General features: G+C 33.7%; 1 long non-coding RNA gene across 3 annotated transcripts; it reads left to right on the top strand.

The window, feature by feature from the left end:
* The first annotated feature begins 1,847 nt into the window (after positions 1-1,847).
* On the top strand, positions 1,848-13,675 carry LOC145064921 (uncharacterized). Of its 3 annotated transcripts, none has more exons than XR_013688148.1 (5): positions 1,848-2,293; positions 2,453-2,505; positions 2,605-2,706; positions 3,575-3,649; positions 13,111-13,675. It is a non-coding gene; the product is annotated as an uncharacterized LOC145064921 (long non-coding RNA). The 3 variants fall into 3 exon arrangements; XR_013688147.1 differs by lacking the exon at positions 13,111-13,675 and adding an exon at positions 4,563-5,407; XR_013688146.1 differs by lacking the exon at positions 13,111-13,675 and having other exon boundaries at positions 3,575-3,828.
* The last annotated feature ends 7,206 nt before the right edge of the window (positions 13,676-20,881 follow it).

Raw genomic sequence — 20,881 nt, 5'->3', positions numbered from 1 at the left:
TTCGATGCAGTATGCAGTATATGTGATTATAATAGTTGATATGTGTTATGTTATGCCATGATCAGTCAGTTCCGGACTTCGGTCCGATGCAGCTAGTTCCGGACTTCGGTCCAATGCAGTCAGTTCCGGACTTCGGTCCGATGCAGTCAGTTCCGGACTCTGGTTTGATGCAGGGGACAAGGTCCCAGTCAGTTCCGGACTTCGGTCCGATGCAGCTAGTTCTAGACTTCGGTCGGATGCAGTGGGCAAGACCCAGTATGTGCTTTATATGTATTGTTTGGTATGTGGTAGTTTGGGGGAGCTCACTAAGCTTCGTGATTACAGTTTCAGTTTTGGTTTCAGGTACTTCCGCAAGCAAAGGGAAGAGCTCAGGATGATGGCATCGCACACACCACAGCTTCAGTTTTGTCCTGGGAGTTGATTTAGTTTTCTTGATATGTTTGGATAACAGTTGTGATACAGTTTTTCTCACAGTATTTTATTATGGTTTTCGAAACACGCAGTATATGGTTTTGTCATGTGATACTCAGTCTCATGGTTTTGTTATAATAAAAATCGAAATTTTTGGGTGGTATTTTTGGGTTGTTTCAAGAAAAAGACAAAAAGGGTAAAATGATAAAATTATTATTTAAGAAAGTTAAACACACAAACGGTTGGACTTAACGACTTAGAGACCAATCATGCAAGAAAACAAAAACTAAACAATAAACAATCGATGAATACAAAACTTAAACTCAAGGTGTTTGAACTACCGAGCCACAAAGACCATTTATATAATTTAGTTTTTAAAATACAATGTGAATTAACCAAAATATTATAAGAGCATATAATAAAATCTAAAGACCAAATGAGTTAAAATAAAAAAAAGTATTATCCTCTATAATGAGAAGTAATGTTATAGCAAAAATGATACACTTAATATATATATATATATATATATATATATATATATATATATATATATATATATATATATATCCCTATTCTAATAAAAGAATAGGTTTAATCTCATATTGACAAGTGTCATGCAATTAGAACCCTCATTAATGTTATATATCATTTATCATGCCACTTGTCAACCTATTAATTATTCATTTCAAATTTCAAATTTTAAATTTCCCACTCTAATTTTATTAAATTAATAATTGATTTTTCATTTTAAATTTCAAATTTTAAAATTTCTTTCTTTAATTATATTAAATTAATAACATTAGATTAAAAAATAAAATAAAATTAATATAAATTATAAAATGATATAACTCCACTTATTTGTTTAAATCAACGATTATAATTTTATATAACTAAAAAAATATCTCTTAAGTAATAATTTATTTAAAATAATTGATTAATAATTTTGATTTTTTAATACGAAAGTTTAATTAATTTTATAACCGTGGTTATCACGGGTTATTTAAATCAACGATGTTATAATTATATAACTAAAAAAATATCTCTTAAGTAATAATTTATTTAAAATAATTGATTAATAATTTTGATTTTTTAATACGAAAGTTTAATTAATTTTATAACCGTGGTTATCACGGGTTATTTAAATCAACGATTATAATTTTATATAACTAAAAAAATATCTCTTAAGTAATAATTTATTTAAAATAATTAATTAATAATTTTGATTTTTTAATACGAAAGTTTAATTAATTTTATAACCGTGGTTATCACGGGTTATATATATATATATATATATATATATATATATATATATATATATATATATATATATATATATATATATATATATATATATATATATATATATATATATATATATATATATATATATATATATATATATAATAGATTTTCATCAAATTTGATTTTAACCTTTATCGGCTTGATAGATTTTTCATCGGCTGACTATTGTTTTACTCGATAGAGTAAACCTTCCACCGCCACAACCGGCTCCTATCCATCACCGTCATCGGCGTCTTCACACGCGTTTTCTTGTGCTCTCCCACCGCTCCCTCCCCACCTTCGATCTCTCCACCGCTTCTACCACCTGCTCACCCAATCTGAAAGTCATCTTCCATCTTTCACCCCAACTCATATACTCTCTCATACGCTCTTTCAAACCATTTTATATCATATAATTTAGGGCTTATATTGACGGGTAAGATGATACATGCATGACGAGGCCAGGATCTTGAGGGCTTACCATGAGTTGCTGGAGAATGTTAGGCTTAATGAAGGTATCGTTGGTGGACTTGAGGAGGAGGATGATAACGCGACTGATGATTACATTGACTTTGAAGATGAACACATCGACAAAATCTCGGTATGATTTTGCTTCCATTTGGGTTTAATCCTAATAAATAAATAATTTGGTACTTGAACTTAGGGATACTTAAGTAACTTTACATTTATCTCTATTATAAATATATTCTTGCAACAACTCCTTACTCTCTCCAACAAATCTGACATCTTTTTATTTCAGAAACTTTGCCAAAGTGGCGCAAGAACATTTTGGATTCACAATACGGGTCAGGGGTAAAAATGTCCAAACTTTAACAACTCTCCATATTACAACCTTGCATATTACATTGCCTTTGTTAAGGTAGTTCCTAAAGTTTTGGAAAAATATGTCAGGTCCAGTTAAGAAAGCAGAAGCTCTAGCTTCCATGAGTGCTTTTGAATTGATTTCTATATGTAAAAGGCTCATCCTCTGGATTCTTTTTTGACACAAATCAGGTTAGTACTCAATTTTTGTAGTTTTGAATTTGGCTGGATTTGGCAGTAATATAAGTTTGGCTGAAACAACACTTGATTAGGATTATTCTTAAAGCTGTTTTTCCTTCATTTGGTTGGTATGTTGAAGTTATGATGTTTATCTCTAAAAGTTTGTTGTTTGGTTCCTTTTACTTACAAGGTGTAGATTAAAGTTTTTCAATTTATCAAACATGATGGATTTGTCCATGTAATTGATTTTACTGCTATTTGATTGTGATTGCTATCTGGATAAAACTACCATGGCTTTAGGTTCGATCAACAACTTGATTTTAAGATCAAGAAAAGTGAGCTGGTGTCCAATGATAGTATTGTAGGGTGTAGCCTCTAGCCTCTAGGAAATGTTTTACTCGCATCTCTTGTTGGCAAGATGCCACATCATGAGGTGAAAGCTTGCATTTATGTTACAAATATTTTTTTTCTTTTCGTAATTATGCGTTGTATTTTGAAAGTAATGGTTAAATAACAAAAAAAAAATCAAAATTAAGGATTAGTGGTGTGTCAGATCGATTTCTATATGCTTTTGTTCGTCATGTGTCTCGGTGTTTGTAATTTATGTTGCTTTGATTCTGAAGTTTGAGGCTGTTTTACTCTATAATGACCAATAATTTTGTTGCAGTCTCTAATTGTAAGTGTATATGTTTCTATGTGTACAGGTGAGTGTGTCATAATAGAAAGAAATCAATTTAGGCTTTTATTAGTTTTTCATACTATATCATTCTACTTTATAAAACTACGATGGCATAACTTTAAGTTACATCTCACCCATTTGGGATGCTAAAGAGCTTAATTAAGATATAAATTAGTCTTGACATATTACCTTCACATTCAGGTACGAAATAGGGTTGACTAGAAGAAATGGAACTGTGATATGGTTGATGTTGATACAAGTACATTGCTATTATAGGTAAGAAATAATATCAAGATTTATATTACATAATGAAACATTCACATTTTATGGATGATATCTTTCGGTTATGTGACAAAGCTATTGGCAAAGTTGTGAACATAGATCAAAATTAAAATTATACGAAGTCCGACCATCTTCTATAATAGAACATAAATGTCTTTTTGTTGCTTTTCAAACATTAGGTGTTTGGTTAAACTTAATAGTCTTAAATGACATTTATTTAGGCTTTCAAATAATACCATATAATATAAATAAAAAACACCATGAAATATTAATTTATAAATGGGTGTTGTATTTTTGCTTTCCTGATGCCACAAAGGTGTTTGGGGTTCGCATAGTTGCAGCTCGGTTTAGCCTCTACCTTTTCATATTTGCAGTAGGTATCACATAAGGTGGGATTTGTAAATAAATAGAGAATGAGAGTGAGATGACAACAACCCCTATGTGTGCTATGTTGCTATGTGTAGAAACAGACATTTTTGCTAAACCATATATTACCTCTTTGCCCTCCTGACCCATGTGTGGGCCTCATCACTAGTTCTGTAAATAAATATGAGTTACATTGTCTAGGTTTTAGTTATTTAGTTTTATATGAGTAAAATGTAGGCCTGACAATTGGGTTGAGTTCGAGTTGGCAGGTCAGGAGTTGGCGAGTCAGAAAACATAAATTCAACCCAACCCATATAATATATGGGTTGGCGGGTTGGAAACATAAACCCAGCCCAACTCACATAACTTATTTAAGTATATGAGTCTGAGCGTTCACATATTAGAAACCCAACCCACATAAAACATATTAAGTTTCAATGTAAATATTGTTAATGTTGTTAAAAATTTATTAGAGTTTAAGTTACCAATCCTCTATAGCTATAAATCCTTTACGAGGTTTCAATTGTCTATAAAATTGTAGATGTGACATAAACATCGTTTCCCATCCAGCTGCACGCGGGGCTCTGTGGCGGATCCAATAAGCCGAAATGGTAGGCATCGGACAATCTTCTTATAGTTGTACCATAACATAATGATTACCATGTACAAGTGAAATCGTAATAATCCGATGGTACAAAAATTCTTCCGGACCTTTCCAAAGAGGAAAGAAAGTTAGGGAACCATGCTCGGTTAAGAAAGTAAGGACCACACCAAACCTGTTGGCAATCAGAATACCTGTTTTAGGCATAAGCATCAAGTGTTTCTTTAGTGCACAAGATCCAAAGAAATACAATGAAGTCCACAGTTCATGGATTCCATCTATGAAAAGTGTAGCATATGCATCAGATGCACTCTGTAATTCGTATACCAGTTGTTTTCGAACGTACAACCATTGATCTTCGCCACACCCGAGACAAACAAACAAATATTGCTCGAAATCCGCAATGTCCATCACCCTCAACATTTTGTATATATGAGACATATGGATGAAACACGAGTGGAATTTCATCCATTAATGGATGAATGTAGCATGACGGAGGATCTTGGTTCGAATCCGAAATTTCATTTAAGTCTGGATTTGCTTCATTCTAAGTCTGGAATTGCTTCATTAAATTCTAGAATTGCTTCATTCATGTCTGGAATTGCGGTTACATATGAACTATGTCTTGCTGGTTCCTTGTCCATCCATGTTGAATACAATCCATCATATTTTGACGTGGTTATATAGCTACGTCTTTTGGGAGTTTGATTTGTAGAATCAACTCGTTTTTTGCTGTTGTTTTTTCAAGTTTGGTCATCCACGGGTATTTTTTGAATTGTGGGTTCCTTAATGTGTGTTTTACTTGGTAAGAACATATCTCTTAGCTTTCTTATCATACATTTTTTTTTCTGCTAATAGAAGTTTTTTTTAATCATTTCTAAATCATCCTCGCAACGAATATCCTCATTTGCTGTAGAAATTGACTTTGATAAATCAAGCTTTCTCCGGAGTATATTTATCGAATCTAATGGAATATACTCACCAGTATTGAAATACCATTAATATATAAAAATTCAATATATTAATTAAATTTAAAAAATACTTGTTGAATATACTCACCCGAGTTCAAGTAAACTCATAACATGCAAGCACATGGTAAGCCACAATTATGTTGTAGTTTACAACCATAGTTTGATTAGTCAATTTGATTTTCACTCAACCGATAAAATTCCCCGACTAGTTTATCGAGAGCTTCATGTGACACTAAACCCCACAATAATCTAAAACATGACAACTCGTGTTCCCGCTTACGAACAATTATACTCTTTTCAAGACTATCATGTATCGATGGAAGTTGAGACTTCACAAATCGATCTAAGACGACCGATAAATTTATCAAGAGAAGAATTTGTGCCATCCAAGTACTTCTTTAGATTTGAATGTGCGCTCTCAACTCTATTTGTAGTTCGTTGTCCAAAGTTAAGATGTCGATCGATCCAGACTGAGACAAACGTTTCCTTATATTTGTTTAACCAAACTTCATCCAGATAATTTAAAACATCTGCAATCATATAAATGTTATTTATCTATAAAAATAATCTAAAATCATAAATAATTAGTTAGAAAATAAGAAGATTTGTAGCTTGATATTTTCTCAACATCGATTGGAGTTTTTGGTAGTTTTCAGTGTATGTTATCCATCTTGGAGAGTCAACAAGTACAGTCCACATTAAACGAAAGGATTTCCACTCATCGTCTATCTTGAATGTACTCCTCCAACGCTTTCTAATATTTTCAGTAATGTACCGTCTACAAAGTAACTGCGTGGCCCTGGGGAAAACTTGTTGACATGCGTTCATCAGTGCCAATTCCCTGTCCGTTTCTATAATGTATGGGTGCATGCACTTGTCTAGTGTGGACTTTAGACACGTTAATACCCAATTATAGTTCTCCTCCTTTTCATTAATGATAAAGGCAAAAGCTATGCTAAATGTCTTGTTGGTTGAAGTTGTGCTAAAAATCTAAACAAAAGGCATACCATATTTGTTGGTCTTGTATGTTGCATTTATAATCAAAACGTGTGGAAATGCATTCCATATATTCAACGACTGTGGATGAATGAAGAAAAGATTTTCCAATTCATTTGAAATACTGTTTACGGAGAACTCCGTAACAAAATGTTTCTCGTTCAAAATTTCCATTAGAACCTACATTTAAATAATGTTAATTAATAAAAATTCAATATATAAATTAAATTTAAAATACTACTTGTTGGATATACTAACTTGCATTAGGTCTGTCAAATCGGGCCGTCGTGTCGTGTTTTTGTCTGACACGACACGACACGACACGATAAGGTTTTTTGTAACACGAACACGACACGACACGATGTCGTGTTTTTTTTTCACTAACACGAAAATGAATCAATTAAAAAACGACAACACGACACGACACGACAAAGATAATATTACATAACTATTATTTTTTTTAATTCATATTTAATCATATATAACACGATAAAAACGACAAACACGACAAATACATGCTCAATCGTGTCAATTTCGTGTGGATTTTTAAACACGAACACGACACGACACGACATCGTGTTTTATAAACTTGACACGAACACGACACGAAAACGAATTCAAATTTTGATTTCGTCCCGATTTCGTTTCGTGTCGTGTATTTTTGTCGTGTCGTGTCATAAATTGACACCCCTAACTTGCATTGGAGCTTTTCCGTAATTTTGGGACAAGCGAGGCTTGAGACACTTATTGTATCTAGTTTTTAGGGTAGAAACATTATTTTCGTCACACTCCTTTAATATCTAGAGTATGTCATGCGGTGCAACATTCTAATTTGTCAAGTCAGCCACCAAATGTTTCTCGTGTTCTTTCAACCACCTAGCAAAAGCATGTCCCTCCATATATTGTGCAGGTGGATGTTTATGTTGATTACATATCACCATCAGGGTCCAACTATCATATTGTTTGATGTACGGACCTACCAATTGAAAGTTACAATTGATTTTTTTGGTTCCAGAGTTTTTAATTGTTGCTTTACTTTCGTATTCACGACCACGATCACAAATAAGTGTGATATAAGACACCAAGCCATTTTTTGCCTTTGATCTTCTGATCACGATGACATAACCATAAGAGAATGCAATGTTTCGCACCCATTCCATCAACTCATCACGAGACGTAAACACCTACTTAAAAAAAATTATTAAGAAATTGTAACGCAATGATAATTTTTTTTTATTATGATAAATAATATACCCTCTTTGTAGAAAATGACATGTCGACGTAGTGTTCATCCCTTCATTTAAATTATTTTCATTGGGGTTCCGCATTATTTATTAAACACGGCAAAAGAAATTATAAAAACTTAAATTATGTATAAAAAAAATAATTATAAAATAAATATATTTTATAAAATTTTAGTATAGAATACGTGTTTACTCCAACCGATTTTGTTAAAAAAAATATGTTAACCCATGTCAGCCCAATGTTCAGACCCAAACCAATCTCCATATATATACTAAAAAAACTCTAATCCTTTCATTATCCACTCCAAAAATCGATTCTGCCATCGCCTCCAAAAATCAATATCGCTGGAAATCTCCACTCGTTTACTAAAGGAGTGGAGATTTCCGGCTATGAGAGTGATAGTAGGGAGAGACAGACGATTGGTTTTTGGAGGCGACGGCAGAATCGATTTTTGGAGTGGATAATGAAAGGATTAGGGTTTTTTTAGTATATATATGGAGATTGGTTTGGGTCTTAAAATTGGGCTAACATCGGCTAACATATATTTTTTTTAACAAAATCGGTTAGAGTAAACACATTTTCTATACTAAAATGTTATAAAATTTATTTATTTTTAAATTATTTTTTTATACATAATTTTAGTTTTTATAATTTTTTTGTTGTGTTTAATAACTAATGTGGAACCCCAATGGAAATAATTTAAAAGAAGGCATGAACGCTACATCGACATCCCCCTTTTCTACCAAGAGGGTATAATATTTATCATGATAAAATTTTTTTTATCATTGCGTTACAATTTGTTAATAATTTTATTAAATAGGTGTTTACATCTTGTGATGAGTTGATGGAATGGGTACGAAACATTGCATTCTCTCTTGATTATGTCATCATGATGAGAAGATCAAAGGAAAAAAATGGTGTGGTGTCTTATATCACACTTATTTGTGATCGTGGTCGTGAATACGAAAGTAAAGCAACAATTAAAAATTCTAGAACCAAAAAAAACAATTGTAACTTGCAATTGGTAGGTTCCTACATCAAACAATATGACAGTTGGAGGCTCAGGGTGACATGTGATCAACATAAACATCCACCTGCACAATATATGGAGGGACATGCTTTTGTTAGACGGTTGAAAAAACGTGAGAAACAATTGGTGGCTAACTTGAAAAATCAGAATGTTGCACTGAATGACATACTCTAGATATTAAAGGAGCGTGACGAAAATAATGTTTCTACCCTAAAAACCATATACAATAAGTGTCTCAAGCCTCGCTTGTCCCAAAATTATGGAAAAGCTCCAATGCAGGTTAGTATATCCAACAAGTAGTATTTTAAATTTAATTTATATATTGAAATTTTATTAATTAACATTATTTAAATGTAGGTTCTAATGGAAATTTTGAACGAGAAACATTTTGTTACGGAGTTCTCTGTAAACAGTATTTCAAAAGAATTGGAAAATCTTTTCTTCATTCATCCATAGTCGTTGAATATATGGAATGCATTTCCACACGTTTTGATTATAGATGCAACATATAAGACCAACAAATATTGCATGCCTTTTGTTCAGATTGTTGGCACGACTTCAACCAACAAGACATTTAGCATAGCTTTTGTCTTTATCATTAACGAAAAGGAGGAGAACTATAATTAGGTGTTAATGTGTCTAGATTCCACACTAGACAAGTGCATGCACCCACGCGTTATAGCAAACAGACATGGAATTGGCGCTGATGAAAGCATGTCAACAAGTTTTCCCCGGTGCCACGCGGTTACTTTGTAGATGGTACATTACTGAAAAATATTAGAAAGCGTTGGAGATACATTCAAGATAGACGATGAGTGGAAATCCTTTCGTTTAATGTGGACTGTACTTGTTGACTCTCCATGATGGATAACGTACACTGAAAACTACCAAACACTCCAATCGATGTTGAGAAAATATCAAGCTACAAATCTTCTTATTTTCTAACTAATTATTTATGATTTTAGATTATTTTTATAGATAAATAACATTTATATGCTTGCAGATGTTTTAAATTACTTGGATGAAGTTTGGTTAAACAAATATAAGGAAATGTTTGTCTCAGGATCAATCGACATCTCAACTTTGGACAACGAACTACAAATAGAGTTGAGAGCGCACATTCAAATCTAAAGAAGTACTTAGATGGCACAAATTCTTCTCTTGATAAATTTATCGGTTGTCTTGATCGATTTGTGAGGTCTCAACTTCCATCGATACATGATAGTCGTGAAAAGAGTAGAATTGTTCGTAAGCGGGAACACGACTTGTCATGTTTTAGATTATTGTGGGGTTTAGTGTCACATGAAGCTCTCGATAAACTAGTTGGGGAATTTTATCGGTTGAGTGAAAATCAAATTGACTCATCAAACTATGGTTGTAAACTACAACATAGTTGTGCCTTACCATGTGCTTGCATGTTATCAGTTTACTTGAACTCGGGTGAGTATATTCAACATGTATCTTTTAAATTTAATTAATATATTGAATTTTTATATATTAATGGTATTTCAATATAGGTGAGTATATTCCATTAGATTCGATAGATATACTCCGGAGAAAGCTTGATTTATCAGAGTCAATTTCTGCAGCAAATGAGAATATTCGTTGTGGATGATTTAGAAATGATTAAAAAAAACTTCTATCAGCAAACAAAAATGTATGATAAGAAAGCTAAGAGATATGTTCCTACCAAGTAAAACACACATTAAGGAACCCGCAATTCAAAAAATACCCGTGGACAACCAAACTTGAGAAAACAACAAAAAACGAGTTGATTCTACAAATCAAGCTCCCAAAAGACGTAGCTATACAACCACATCAAAATATGATGGAATGAATTCAACATGGATGGACAAGGAACCAGCAAGACATAGTTCATATGTAACCGCAATTCCAGACATGAATGAAGCAATTCCAGAATTTGATGAAGCAATTCCAGAATTTGATGAAGCTATTCCTAACTTAAATGAAATTTAGGATTCGAACCAAGATCCTCTGTCATGCTACATTCATCCATTAATGGATGAAATTCCATTCGTGTTTCATCCATACGTCTCATATATACAAAATGTTGAGGGTGATGGACATTGCGGATTTCGACCATTATTTGTTTGTCTCGGGTATAGCGAAGATTAATGGCTCTACGTTCGAAAACAACTGGTATACGAGTTACATAGTGCATCTAATGCATACACTATGGTTTTCATATATGGAATCCATGAACTGTGGACTTTATTGTATTTCTTTGAATCTCATGCACCAAAGAAACACCAGATGGTTATGCATGTGTATTCTGATTGCCGACAGGTTTGGTGTGGTCCTTACTTTCTTAACCAAGCATGGTTCGCTAACTTTCTTTCTTCTTTGGAAAGTCCTAAAAGAATTTTTGTACCATCGGATTATTACAATTTCACTTGTACATGGTGATCATTATGTTATAGTACAACTAAAAGAAGATTATCCGATGTCTACCATTTCAGCTTATTGGATCCGCAATAGAGCCCCGTGTGCAGCTGGATGGGAAACGATGTTTATGTAATGTCTACAATTTTATAGACAATTGGAGCCTCGTAATCAAAGATTTATAACTATAGAGGATTGTTAAATAATATTATTTGTTTCTCGTATTTGAAGAATTTTTAAATTAGATGATAATTGAATGATTAAAGTTTGTCTCACATTTATGTTTATTTATTTTTAATTATTAGATAATATCATTTAAAATAAAAACTTTATAAATATGGTTATTTGGAAATAACAAGTAATAATTATATAGTTATATAATAATTAGATTATAAATTTGATAAAATGTTTAAACACTCGTAGTCTATAAGTATATACGTAAATTAATTACACAAAACTTTATAAATATATTTATTAATAGTGTTTATTATTTTTATAGTATCGAAAAACAAAAAGTTGTTCTAATAGAGAAAAGAAAGCATACGTATATAAGATAAAAAAAAATATTTGTTAATATTTTGTTATAAAATATTATTTAAAATAAAAGTTAATAAAAATAGTTATTAAGAAATAACAAATAATAATCATCGTTAAAAAGTCAAAAGTAGATAATCATTGTATAATTATTATGGGTTGTCTAAACAGCCATGCAATGTCTCTTTAGCCAACCTTTTATATATATATATATATATATATATATATATATATATATATATATATATATATATATATATATATAGTCAATATCAAATAAGAAGGAAATTTTTGGTAGGAAGGTAAGAGATTTTTTATATGCACATTTTCTTAGCAAAAATATGAAATGAATCATTAGATGATTCAAAAGTAAGATGATTCACAAGAAAAATTTCCGAAAAAAAAACACCTTCATGATTCATTTTTAGGTAAATAAAAAAAAATCACTTTTATGACAATTTTAATGAATATCAACAAAATCATCTTAAAAATGAATCATCGAAATTCACTTTTTTTGGGATTTTTTTGGTCAGTCTTGTTATTATTGATTCATTTAGTGAATCATTTGTTTTGTTCGCCAAAAAAAAAAGTCGAAATTTTTTTTCTTACTTTCCTACCAAAAAAAATTTCTTACCGGATCTATATATATATATATATATATATATATATATATATATATATATATATATAATGAAAAATTTTAAGTTTGAAGATGCTTTAATTTAATAGTAACACAAATCCAGTAGCTGAACATCAACTCGGAAGATTGAAACTCCTCAGAACTGAACTAACATAAATAATTAGACATATGAAACTTAGAGAATCGTAGGCATCAGAGGACACGTGCAACAAAGTTTTGTGCGAGTATGTCAAAATCAATCTTCGTTCCCTTCCGAGTAACTGGGTAAATCAACGACGTTGTCCTATTGTTATAAATCTACAATTGCAGCTTTAGCTAATTCACCAACAGTTGTTTCCAAATTTGGATCAATCGAGTAAGAGCAATGATGGAAATGAACTCGATCATCGTTTAGATTTCATTGATCTCAAATTTAACAAAAATGGAGTCAATGACTACATCATCAGTGGAGTATTGGGATAAATCTTCCATCAGAAACTTATGGGAAGGATATTAAGATTTATTGTTTAAACTAAAAGAGTGGATATATATCGATATTTTAGGAATAGATGTGGTGGATCTATTTCCTGATTCATAGGGATAGTTGTTTTTCCTTTTCCTATAAGTATTATATTCTCTCTTTGATTTGATAATAAGAAAGATTGATCGTTTCAATATGGTATCAAGCAGGTTTATGTTCTTAAATATACAAACTCATAGAAACCCTTCTCCCGTCAAATCGCCACCTTCAAAACTCTAAACGATATCCGATAAAGAGAATAGTGGGTCTTCGTCAACCATCTCATCGGTCATCATCCATTCAGAGGGGGTGTTTAATGTCGGCATCATACTCACCTAATCAAACTATGATGTTTGGTCCCAACTAATGGAGATGCATATCACAGGAAGAGAGAAACTATGCTATATACATGGGAAAACAAACCCACCAGAAGAAACCAATGAAAAATACGAAAAGCGATATGCCGACAACCAAAACATGAAGAGGTGGATACGCATGTCGATGAAACCAGAGATCATTAAAAGGTATCTACGCTTATCAACTGCATATGAGATATCGACTTGTGACATCCCCATTTTCATGGCCAGAAAAGACCGATTTTGTTTATGCTTTATAAAAATCAGAGTACCTCTTTTAATAAAAATGTTGCGGAATTTGTTCCCAGTAAAACATGATAAATACATTATCAAAGCACTTCCGAAGTAAAGTATTTTTATTCATTTTAAAACATTTGGGATGTCATCGTCAATACAGAAACATAAGCATAAACAAAACTTACATTCATTATCACTAGTGATTTATATCTCCTTAATCTCTCAGTGTAATGTGACTTCATATCAACACTTGTGATATAAATAAACTGAGTGAGTCAGGTTGGGAAACCTGGTGAGTACATAGGGATTTCAATCCCACAATGTTATACCATATATATAGTTTAAAACTCACAAAATATACAATTTGACCATATATAAACAACTCTTATCCCACCCCCGTCGATCCTCACAACGAGACTATCCATACTCTCGGACCTAAGATTATCCGTTTTACCTAATCCATACTCTTGGATCAAAAATGAACGACTTTACCTAATCCGTACTCTCGGACTAGGGACAAATGACTAATCCATACTCTCAGATTAATGATGAATGATTATGCCTAATCCATACTCTCGGACTAGGGACAATGACTATGTCTAATCCATGTTTCCGGATCAATGACATATACTAAGGTTTTATTCTCTGAGTATAATTCACTCGTTATCGTAAGAAAACACTACCCAATATTCCTAATAATTAATTTAGGTTTACTCTTTATCCTAAATCAGCATATATAATCAGGTATGTTCTTTAACAAGTATCTCAGGCAACATCAAATAATTCGTACATAAGCATATATTTAATACTTCAATCGATACTTGTATTAAAATCATGTTCATGAAAGGGACTATGCACTCACGCATAAACTCTTCAACAAATATTTAAATCTTTAACATATATTTAATACTTTAATTAATACTTGTATTAAAATCATATTCATGAAAGGGACTATGCACTCACTTGAAAAGGTGGTGATTCCGAACTCAGACAGTGATTCGCTTCTTAAAAATAATTTCCTCCGACGAAACCTAGTATTATTACCACTAGAGTTTAGTCTATTATTTGTCGAGACTAATAAGTAGTCTAGCTATTATTACTATTATATAAGCGTTAAACAATACTTGTATAACTCATAATAATAGCCCAAGTACTTATTATAAGTTTCTAATAATGTTACCATAATTAAATAAACGATATATTAAAAATAGAGTAGGCGTAGCTCACTTACAACGGGTTTTACAGAAAACCGGGCTTTGCTTGGAGCAGCGTTTCCGAGCCGAAAAGCTCTTCTTCTCGGAGCCGTCGAGCACTCCGGGGCTTCCGCCTCGTGCTAGGGAGGTTCCCTAGCCTTTTCGGGGGGTTTCGGGGCTAGAGAGAGGTTCTAGAGAGAGAGTAAAGATAAGAAAGAATGGGAAATGTGTGAAGAAAATGAGGGTGTGAGAGGTTCTATTTATAGGGTGAAAATGGTTGAACTTGGTGCCACATGTCACCATCTAGTGGCAAGACTTGGGGAGAAAGCAATGGTCAAGATTGTGCCACATCACCCATTTTCGCACAACACACTTCCAACTTCTAAAATCCGTAACTTTCACATACGAGCTCCGTTTTTGACGTTCTTTATATCCACGCGTAGGTAAAAATAAGATCTACAACTTTCATTTTGACTCCGTCAGCTAATTCTCGACCGATCTTAAATTTAACAGTACGAGGAGATTATATTGTTAAATGTCCGCGTAAAATTCATAACTTCTACATACGGACTTTGTTTTCGTCTGTCTTTTTTTACCATTGAGTTCCTATTAATGAGATCTTCAATTCTCATTTAGGTCGCGTAGGCCAAAAACTGCTCCAACTAAAATTTGAGTTTCGGATCGTGCACTGCTATGCCAAATCTTATAAAATTCATAACTTCCTCATACGAAGTCAGATTTGGGGGTTCTTTTTTTGTATGTTCTCGGTTTAACATATACTATAACTTTTATTTGGATCGATAAGGCTAAAAATTCGTTTATCAAAAATTCACTATTTACGTCTCCCGATGCCGTGCCGGTTTTGCCGTAAAACTTCGGCGAGCCATAACTTCTTCGTTATAACTCGGATTTCAGCGTTTTTTATATGTACGGAACCCTTGAGACATATTATAAAGGTTGGTTAAGATTATTTATTCTAAATAATCTTGTCAAAAAGTCGTTTTCGACCCTTATTATCTCTAAATTGACTAGCCCGGATCTACGGGCGTTACACGACTACAGTATCAAAGGCCTTCTATGATGGAAGTCATGAATTGCAAGTGTTCACATTGAATCAAAAAGCCTTTATATCTAAACAAAATGGTAAATCACTTTCTGGATAATATGGCGAATTCACTGCAATTTTCCTTGAATTATACCATTGTTATAAAGTGGTCATGAAAGACCTATATGATGTTAAAGCTTATCGCAAGGTAATTGATCGCCTACGAGTAGATATTTTCTTTACGGGTCTAGATATTGTGTTTGAACATATCAGGGGCGAGATACTCCGAAAACATCCTATTCTAGAATTAGAGAAATGTTATGCACTCATACATAGAGAAGCCACACGCCATGCAACCCTTATGAACGAATTTGATAACCTTGACGCTGATGTGATGATAGCAGACAACCACAGCAAACAAACCATGTTGGCAAAAGTTCATTTAAGTGTACTCAGTGCAACAAAATTGATCACACCAAAACAGGTTGTTTCGAAATCATCGGATATCCAAATCGGTGGGATCACAATCGTGAACATAAGAAGAACTTCAATACAATACCCATGACAAGAGTTGTTGAGAACAATCATACTGGTGCTACTGCTCTCAATGTCGAGTTCCATAATGGTATGTCTTTAGATTCCACTATACATGTTGGTAATAGTGAATGGATTATTGACTCGGGTTCAACTGATCATATGACATTTGATGCTAAAAATACAACATCTCTTACATATACATCACAAAAATTTGTTACAACCGCAAACGGTACCCCAACTCCAGTAATGGGCGAGGGTACCTCAAATGTTACTGAAAAATTGAACTTGAACTCAGTTTTAGTTGTTCCATCTCTATATCATAATCTACTATTAGTGTCTCAAATTACAACTAACTTGAATTGTGTTGTAAATTTGTTGGCCTGATTATTGTGTGTATAAGGACATCCCAACAAAGAAGACAATTGGCTATGGTGTTACGAGAGGAAAGCTTTATTACTTGAAGTTGGAGCCAAGGATTTCAAAAGGATCAATGAAAGCATTAGTTGTAAAAGGGCATCAATGGAATAATATGGAATTAGATATTTGGTTGTATCATCCTAGATTTGGTCATACATCTTTCAGTTATCTAAAACAATTATTCCCAACTTTATTTATTAATTGTGATGTTTCAAAGTTTCGTTGTGAAGTCTGTGAATTCGCTAAAAGTCATCGTGCATCTTATCCTTCAACATTAAGTAAAAACACGCTTCCATTCATGACTATACACTCTGATGTTTGGGGTCCTTCCAAGGTCCCAACAATGGGTGGAGCTCGATGGTTTGTCACCTTTATCGACGACTATAGCAGAATGACGTGGTTATGCTGCATGAAATCAAAAGATCAAGTGAATATGTTATTCCAAAAGTTTTATAAAATGGTTGAAACTCAATATGATGTAAAAATACTTATTCTCCATATTGATAATGGTGGAGAGTATAAAAATGCTAATCTCCAACGATATTTAGAGGAGCATGGAGTAGTTCACCGCACTACATGCTCAAATACCCCCAACAAAACGGAACGGCAGAAAGAAAAAAGATACATCTTCTTGAATTTGTGCGAGCATTGTTGATTACAATTCATATGCCAATAGCATATTAGCGTGATGTTGCTACCACAGTTACCTACCTCATAAACTGTGTTCCGTAAAGCTCTGTTAATTTTTAAATTCCTCATCAAGCTCTAACAACTTCGGTTGTTGCTCCAACTGATCGTGAATTGTCCCCTCTTGTTTTCAGGTGTGTTGTATTTGTACATCTCTATAAACACCAACAAGCCAAACTAAATACACATGATTTAAGATGTGTTTTTGTTGTATATGATAGCAATAAAAAGGGTACCGATGCTATCATCCACCAACAAACATGTATGTTACCATGGACATTGTTTTTCATGAAGACAAAATATTTTTTCTTCATGAGTCTAAATCTCAGGGAGGGGAAATGTCGATGAAATTCAGACTCTTGATTATATTAATGAGACTCTTGATGTCACCATAGATGAATCTCAAGGGGAAAATGGTGGAAACAGTGAAATACAAACAAATGGTGAAGAGGTTGTTGATAATGAAATTCCACCAGAAGATGGAGAAGAAGAAGACTTCCAGTTTTGTAATGAAGATGATGAGGAGACTCTTATCGTTGAAGAAGTTGAAGAAAAAATTCTTGAATCTCCACTATAAATATGGAAATTTCCTCCTCGCTACAACATGGGTATACCTAAATCGACATATGAAGCTGATCTATCTTCCAAAATTAGGTATCCAATGAGCAATTATGTATCTGTTCATAATCTATCTGACACAAACAAGGCCTTTGTAAGCCAATTATCTGTTGTAGATATTCCTAACAACGTGCAGGAAGATTTGACTGACCCAAAATGGAAAGAAGCCATGAATGAAGAAATACGCTCATTACAAAGGAATGCTACATGGGATCTTACAGAACTACCACCAAGAAAAAGGATCGTCGGATATCGATGGATCTATACTATGAAGTACAAGGCCGATGGAAGTATTGAAAGATATAAAGCCATATTGGTAGCAAAGGGCTACACTTAAACTCACGGAATCAATTACACAGAGACATTTGCACCAGTTGCCAAAATAAATATTTTTCGGGTCTTGTTATCTTTGGCAGCAAATCCTAATTGGCCACTACGACAATTTGAAGTTAAGAACGCTTTTTGGCATGGAGATTTGTTTGAAGAAGTATATATGGATCTCCACCGGGGTGCGTTCTGACTGAGAGCCAGAAGGACCAAGTGTACAAATTAAAGAAATCTTTGTATGGCCTTAAACAATCGCCCAGAGCATGGTTTGGAAGATTTACCAAGGTATGAAAAGTTTTGGATACAATCAAAGTAATGTGGATTACACGTTGTTCCTAAAACGAAAAACAATAAAATCACTGCTCTCATTGTGTATGTTGATGACATGGTGGTTACTAGTGATGATCTGGATGAACAAGCAGCTCTACAAAGTTACTTGTCTCAAGAGTTTGAAATGAAAGACCTTGGGCCTCTAAAATACTTTCTTAGGATTGAAGTATCCAGATCCAAAGCTGGAATCTTATTATCCCAAAGAAAATATACCTTGGATATGTTACAAGAAACTGGCATGTCAGGTTGTAAACCATCAGATACTCCAATGATTGAAGGTTTAAAACTTAAGAATGAGGAAAGAGATGTTCCAACCGATAAGAAGAGGAGGTATCAAAGACTGGTGGTGAGATTGATATATCTAGGCCACACTCATCCTGATATTGCACATACATTAAGTGTAATTAGCTAGTTCATGCACAATCTAGGAGAACAACATATGAATGCAGTCATGCATTTACTAAGGTATCCAAAATTCAGCTCCTGGAAAGGGAGTTCTTTGCAAGAAAAATTCAAAGTGTGAAAGTGTTGAAGTATACACAAATGCAGATTGGGCAAGATCAAAGGTTGATGGTCGATCTACCTCGGGTTATTTTACCTTTGTTGGAGGAAATTTGGTGACATGGAGAAGTAAGAAGCAACATGTTGTGGCTCGGTCTTCAGCAGAGGCGGAATTTAGAAGTATGGCTCTTGGCATTTATGAGGCTTTGTGCCTCAAACGTCTCTTACAAGACTTAGGCCGACCGATTAGAAAATCAATACATGTAACATACCAAAAATATGATCCAAAATTTTCATTTTTAATATAAATAAAATAGTATTCCAAAAGCATTATCCATACATCTCAAATGAAAATAAGTATCTCAATAACATAACAATCATAGTGATTTCTCAAAAGTGGAATCTATATGGTATGTGCGATGCAGTTATCCCAAGCTCTTCTCCTTGGAACCAGAAGTACATCAAACATAAACTGAAAACTGTAAGCACAAAGATTAGTGAGTTCTCCAAACTACCACATAACATACATAATAAATCACATATTGGGCCCCCGCCTTACTTCGGGCCTCGCCCGACATCGCCACCGCTCGGTTTACAAATATGTTATTCTCAAGTCTCGCCTGTCACTGAGCCTCGCCCACTATACACATACAATCTATATCATATAATCATGCTAACACATGTAATGATCATAAACACTAGCATATGTTCCAATCCTCAGGCATCGCCTGGCATCAAGCCCTGCCTGGTATACATAGTAGTACATAACACATGCAAGGGTCATGCATACTCCTAGAATCCTAGCATAATCAATAAGGGTCGGCATTGGTGCCTTAGACCTGCTAAAACTAATGGGAAAACTCACCTCAAATGTTAAATCTCACTTAAAGAAATCCCTAGTTGCTGCCCTGACGACTCGCCGAGCTAAACAATCTAAACAACACCCGATTACCACTTGGGTTCCAGCTATAACCAATAATCCATACTTGGTGTAAAATGACCATTTTACCCCTAACCTAGTTTGAACCAAAACTGAGGCCCAAATCCATAAACCAAAATGGCCCAAAACCAATTGTTCCACCAAGGCCCACTTATGGCCTAATTTTCCAAATTGTGCCCAACTCCCCCCCCCCCCAACCCCATATGGTCCATACCTTAAAGCCCAATAATTTTCCTTAGTCCAAAAGCTTGATTTCAGATGGCCCAAAAGGCCCAAAGCAACAAGGTCCATAGAAGTGGCCTAACCGAGGCACATAAGATGTGAAGCCCAAACCGACTGAGTACGCGGGGCGTACTCACTGCATGGCTTGTACGTTGTGTGTACTGACTTGTACGCCCAGCGTACTCTTCCCTTAAGCCAACTTTTACATTAAGCTCTTAATGCTTAAGCCCAACGGTCCAAAACACTAATTTGAGTCCCAAAGAGTATCTAGAACCATAAAGTCAATGACTTGGTGACTTTGCATGCCCAAAACATCCCAACTTCGATTTATAACTTTTTACTTTCATAAAAATGGCCATAACTCATGCATGGATGGATCTAAGCTCCAAATATGACAACTTTATGACTCTAGGACCAAAAGAACACCAAAAGTGGCAACTCTAAGCTTCAGAAATGATATTAAACCATAGGATCTCATCTATGGGACAAAAAAGGGTCCAAAACTCAAACAAAGGAGATCTAAGCTTCTAA

The sequence above is a fragment of the Lactuca serriola genome, chromosome 7 (assembly GCF_051521515.1).
Source record: "Lactuca serriola cultivar US96UC23 chromosome 7, Lser_US96UC23_V15, whole genome shotgun sequence".
Taxonomy (NCBI): domain Eukaryota; kingdom Viridiplantae; phylum Streptophyta; class Magnoliopsida; order Asterales; family Asteraceae; genus Lactuca; species Lactuca serriola.
Note: the sequence above shows the minus strand (reverse complement) of the source record. Positions and strands in the feature narration are given on the sequence as shown.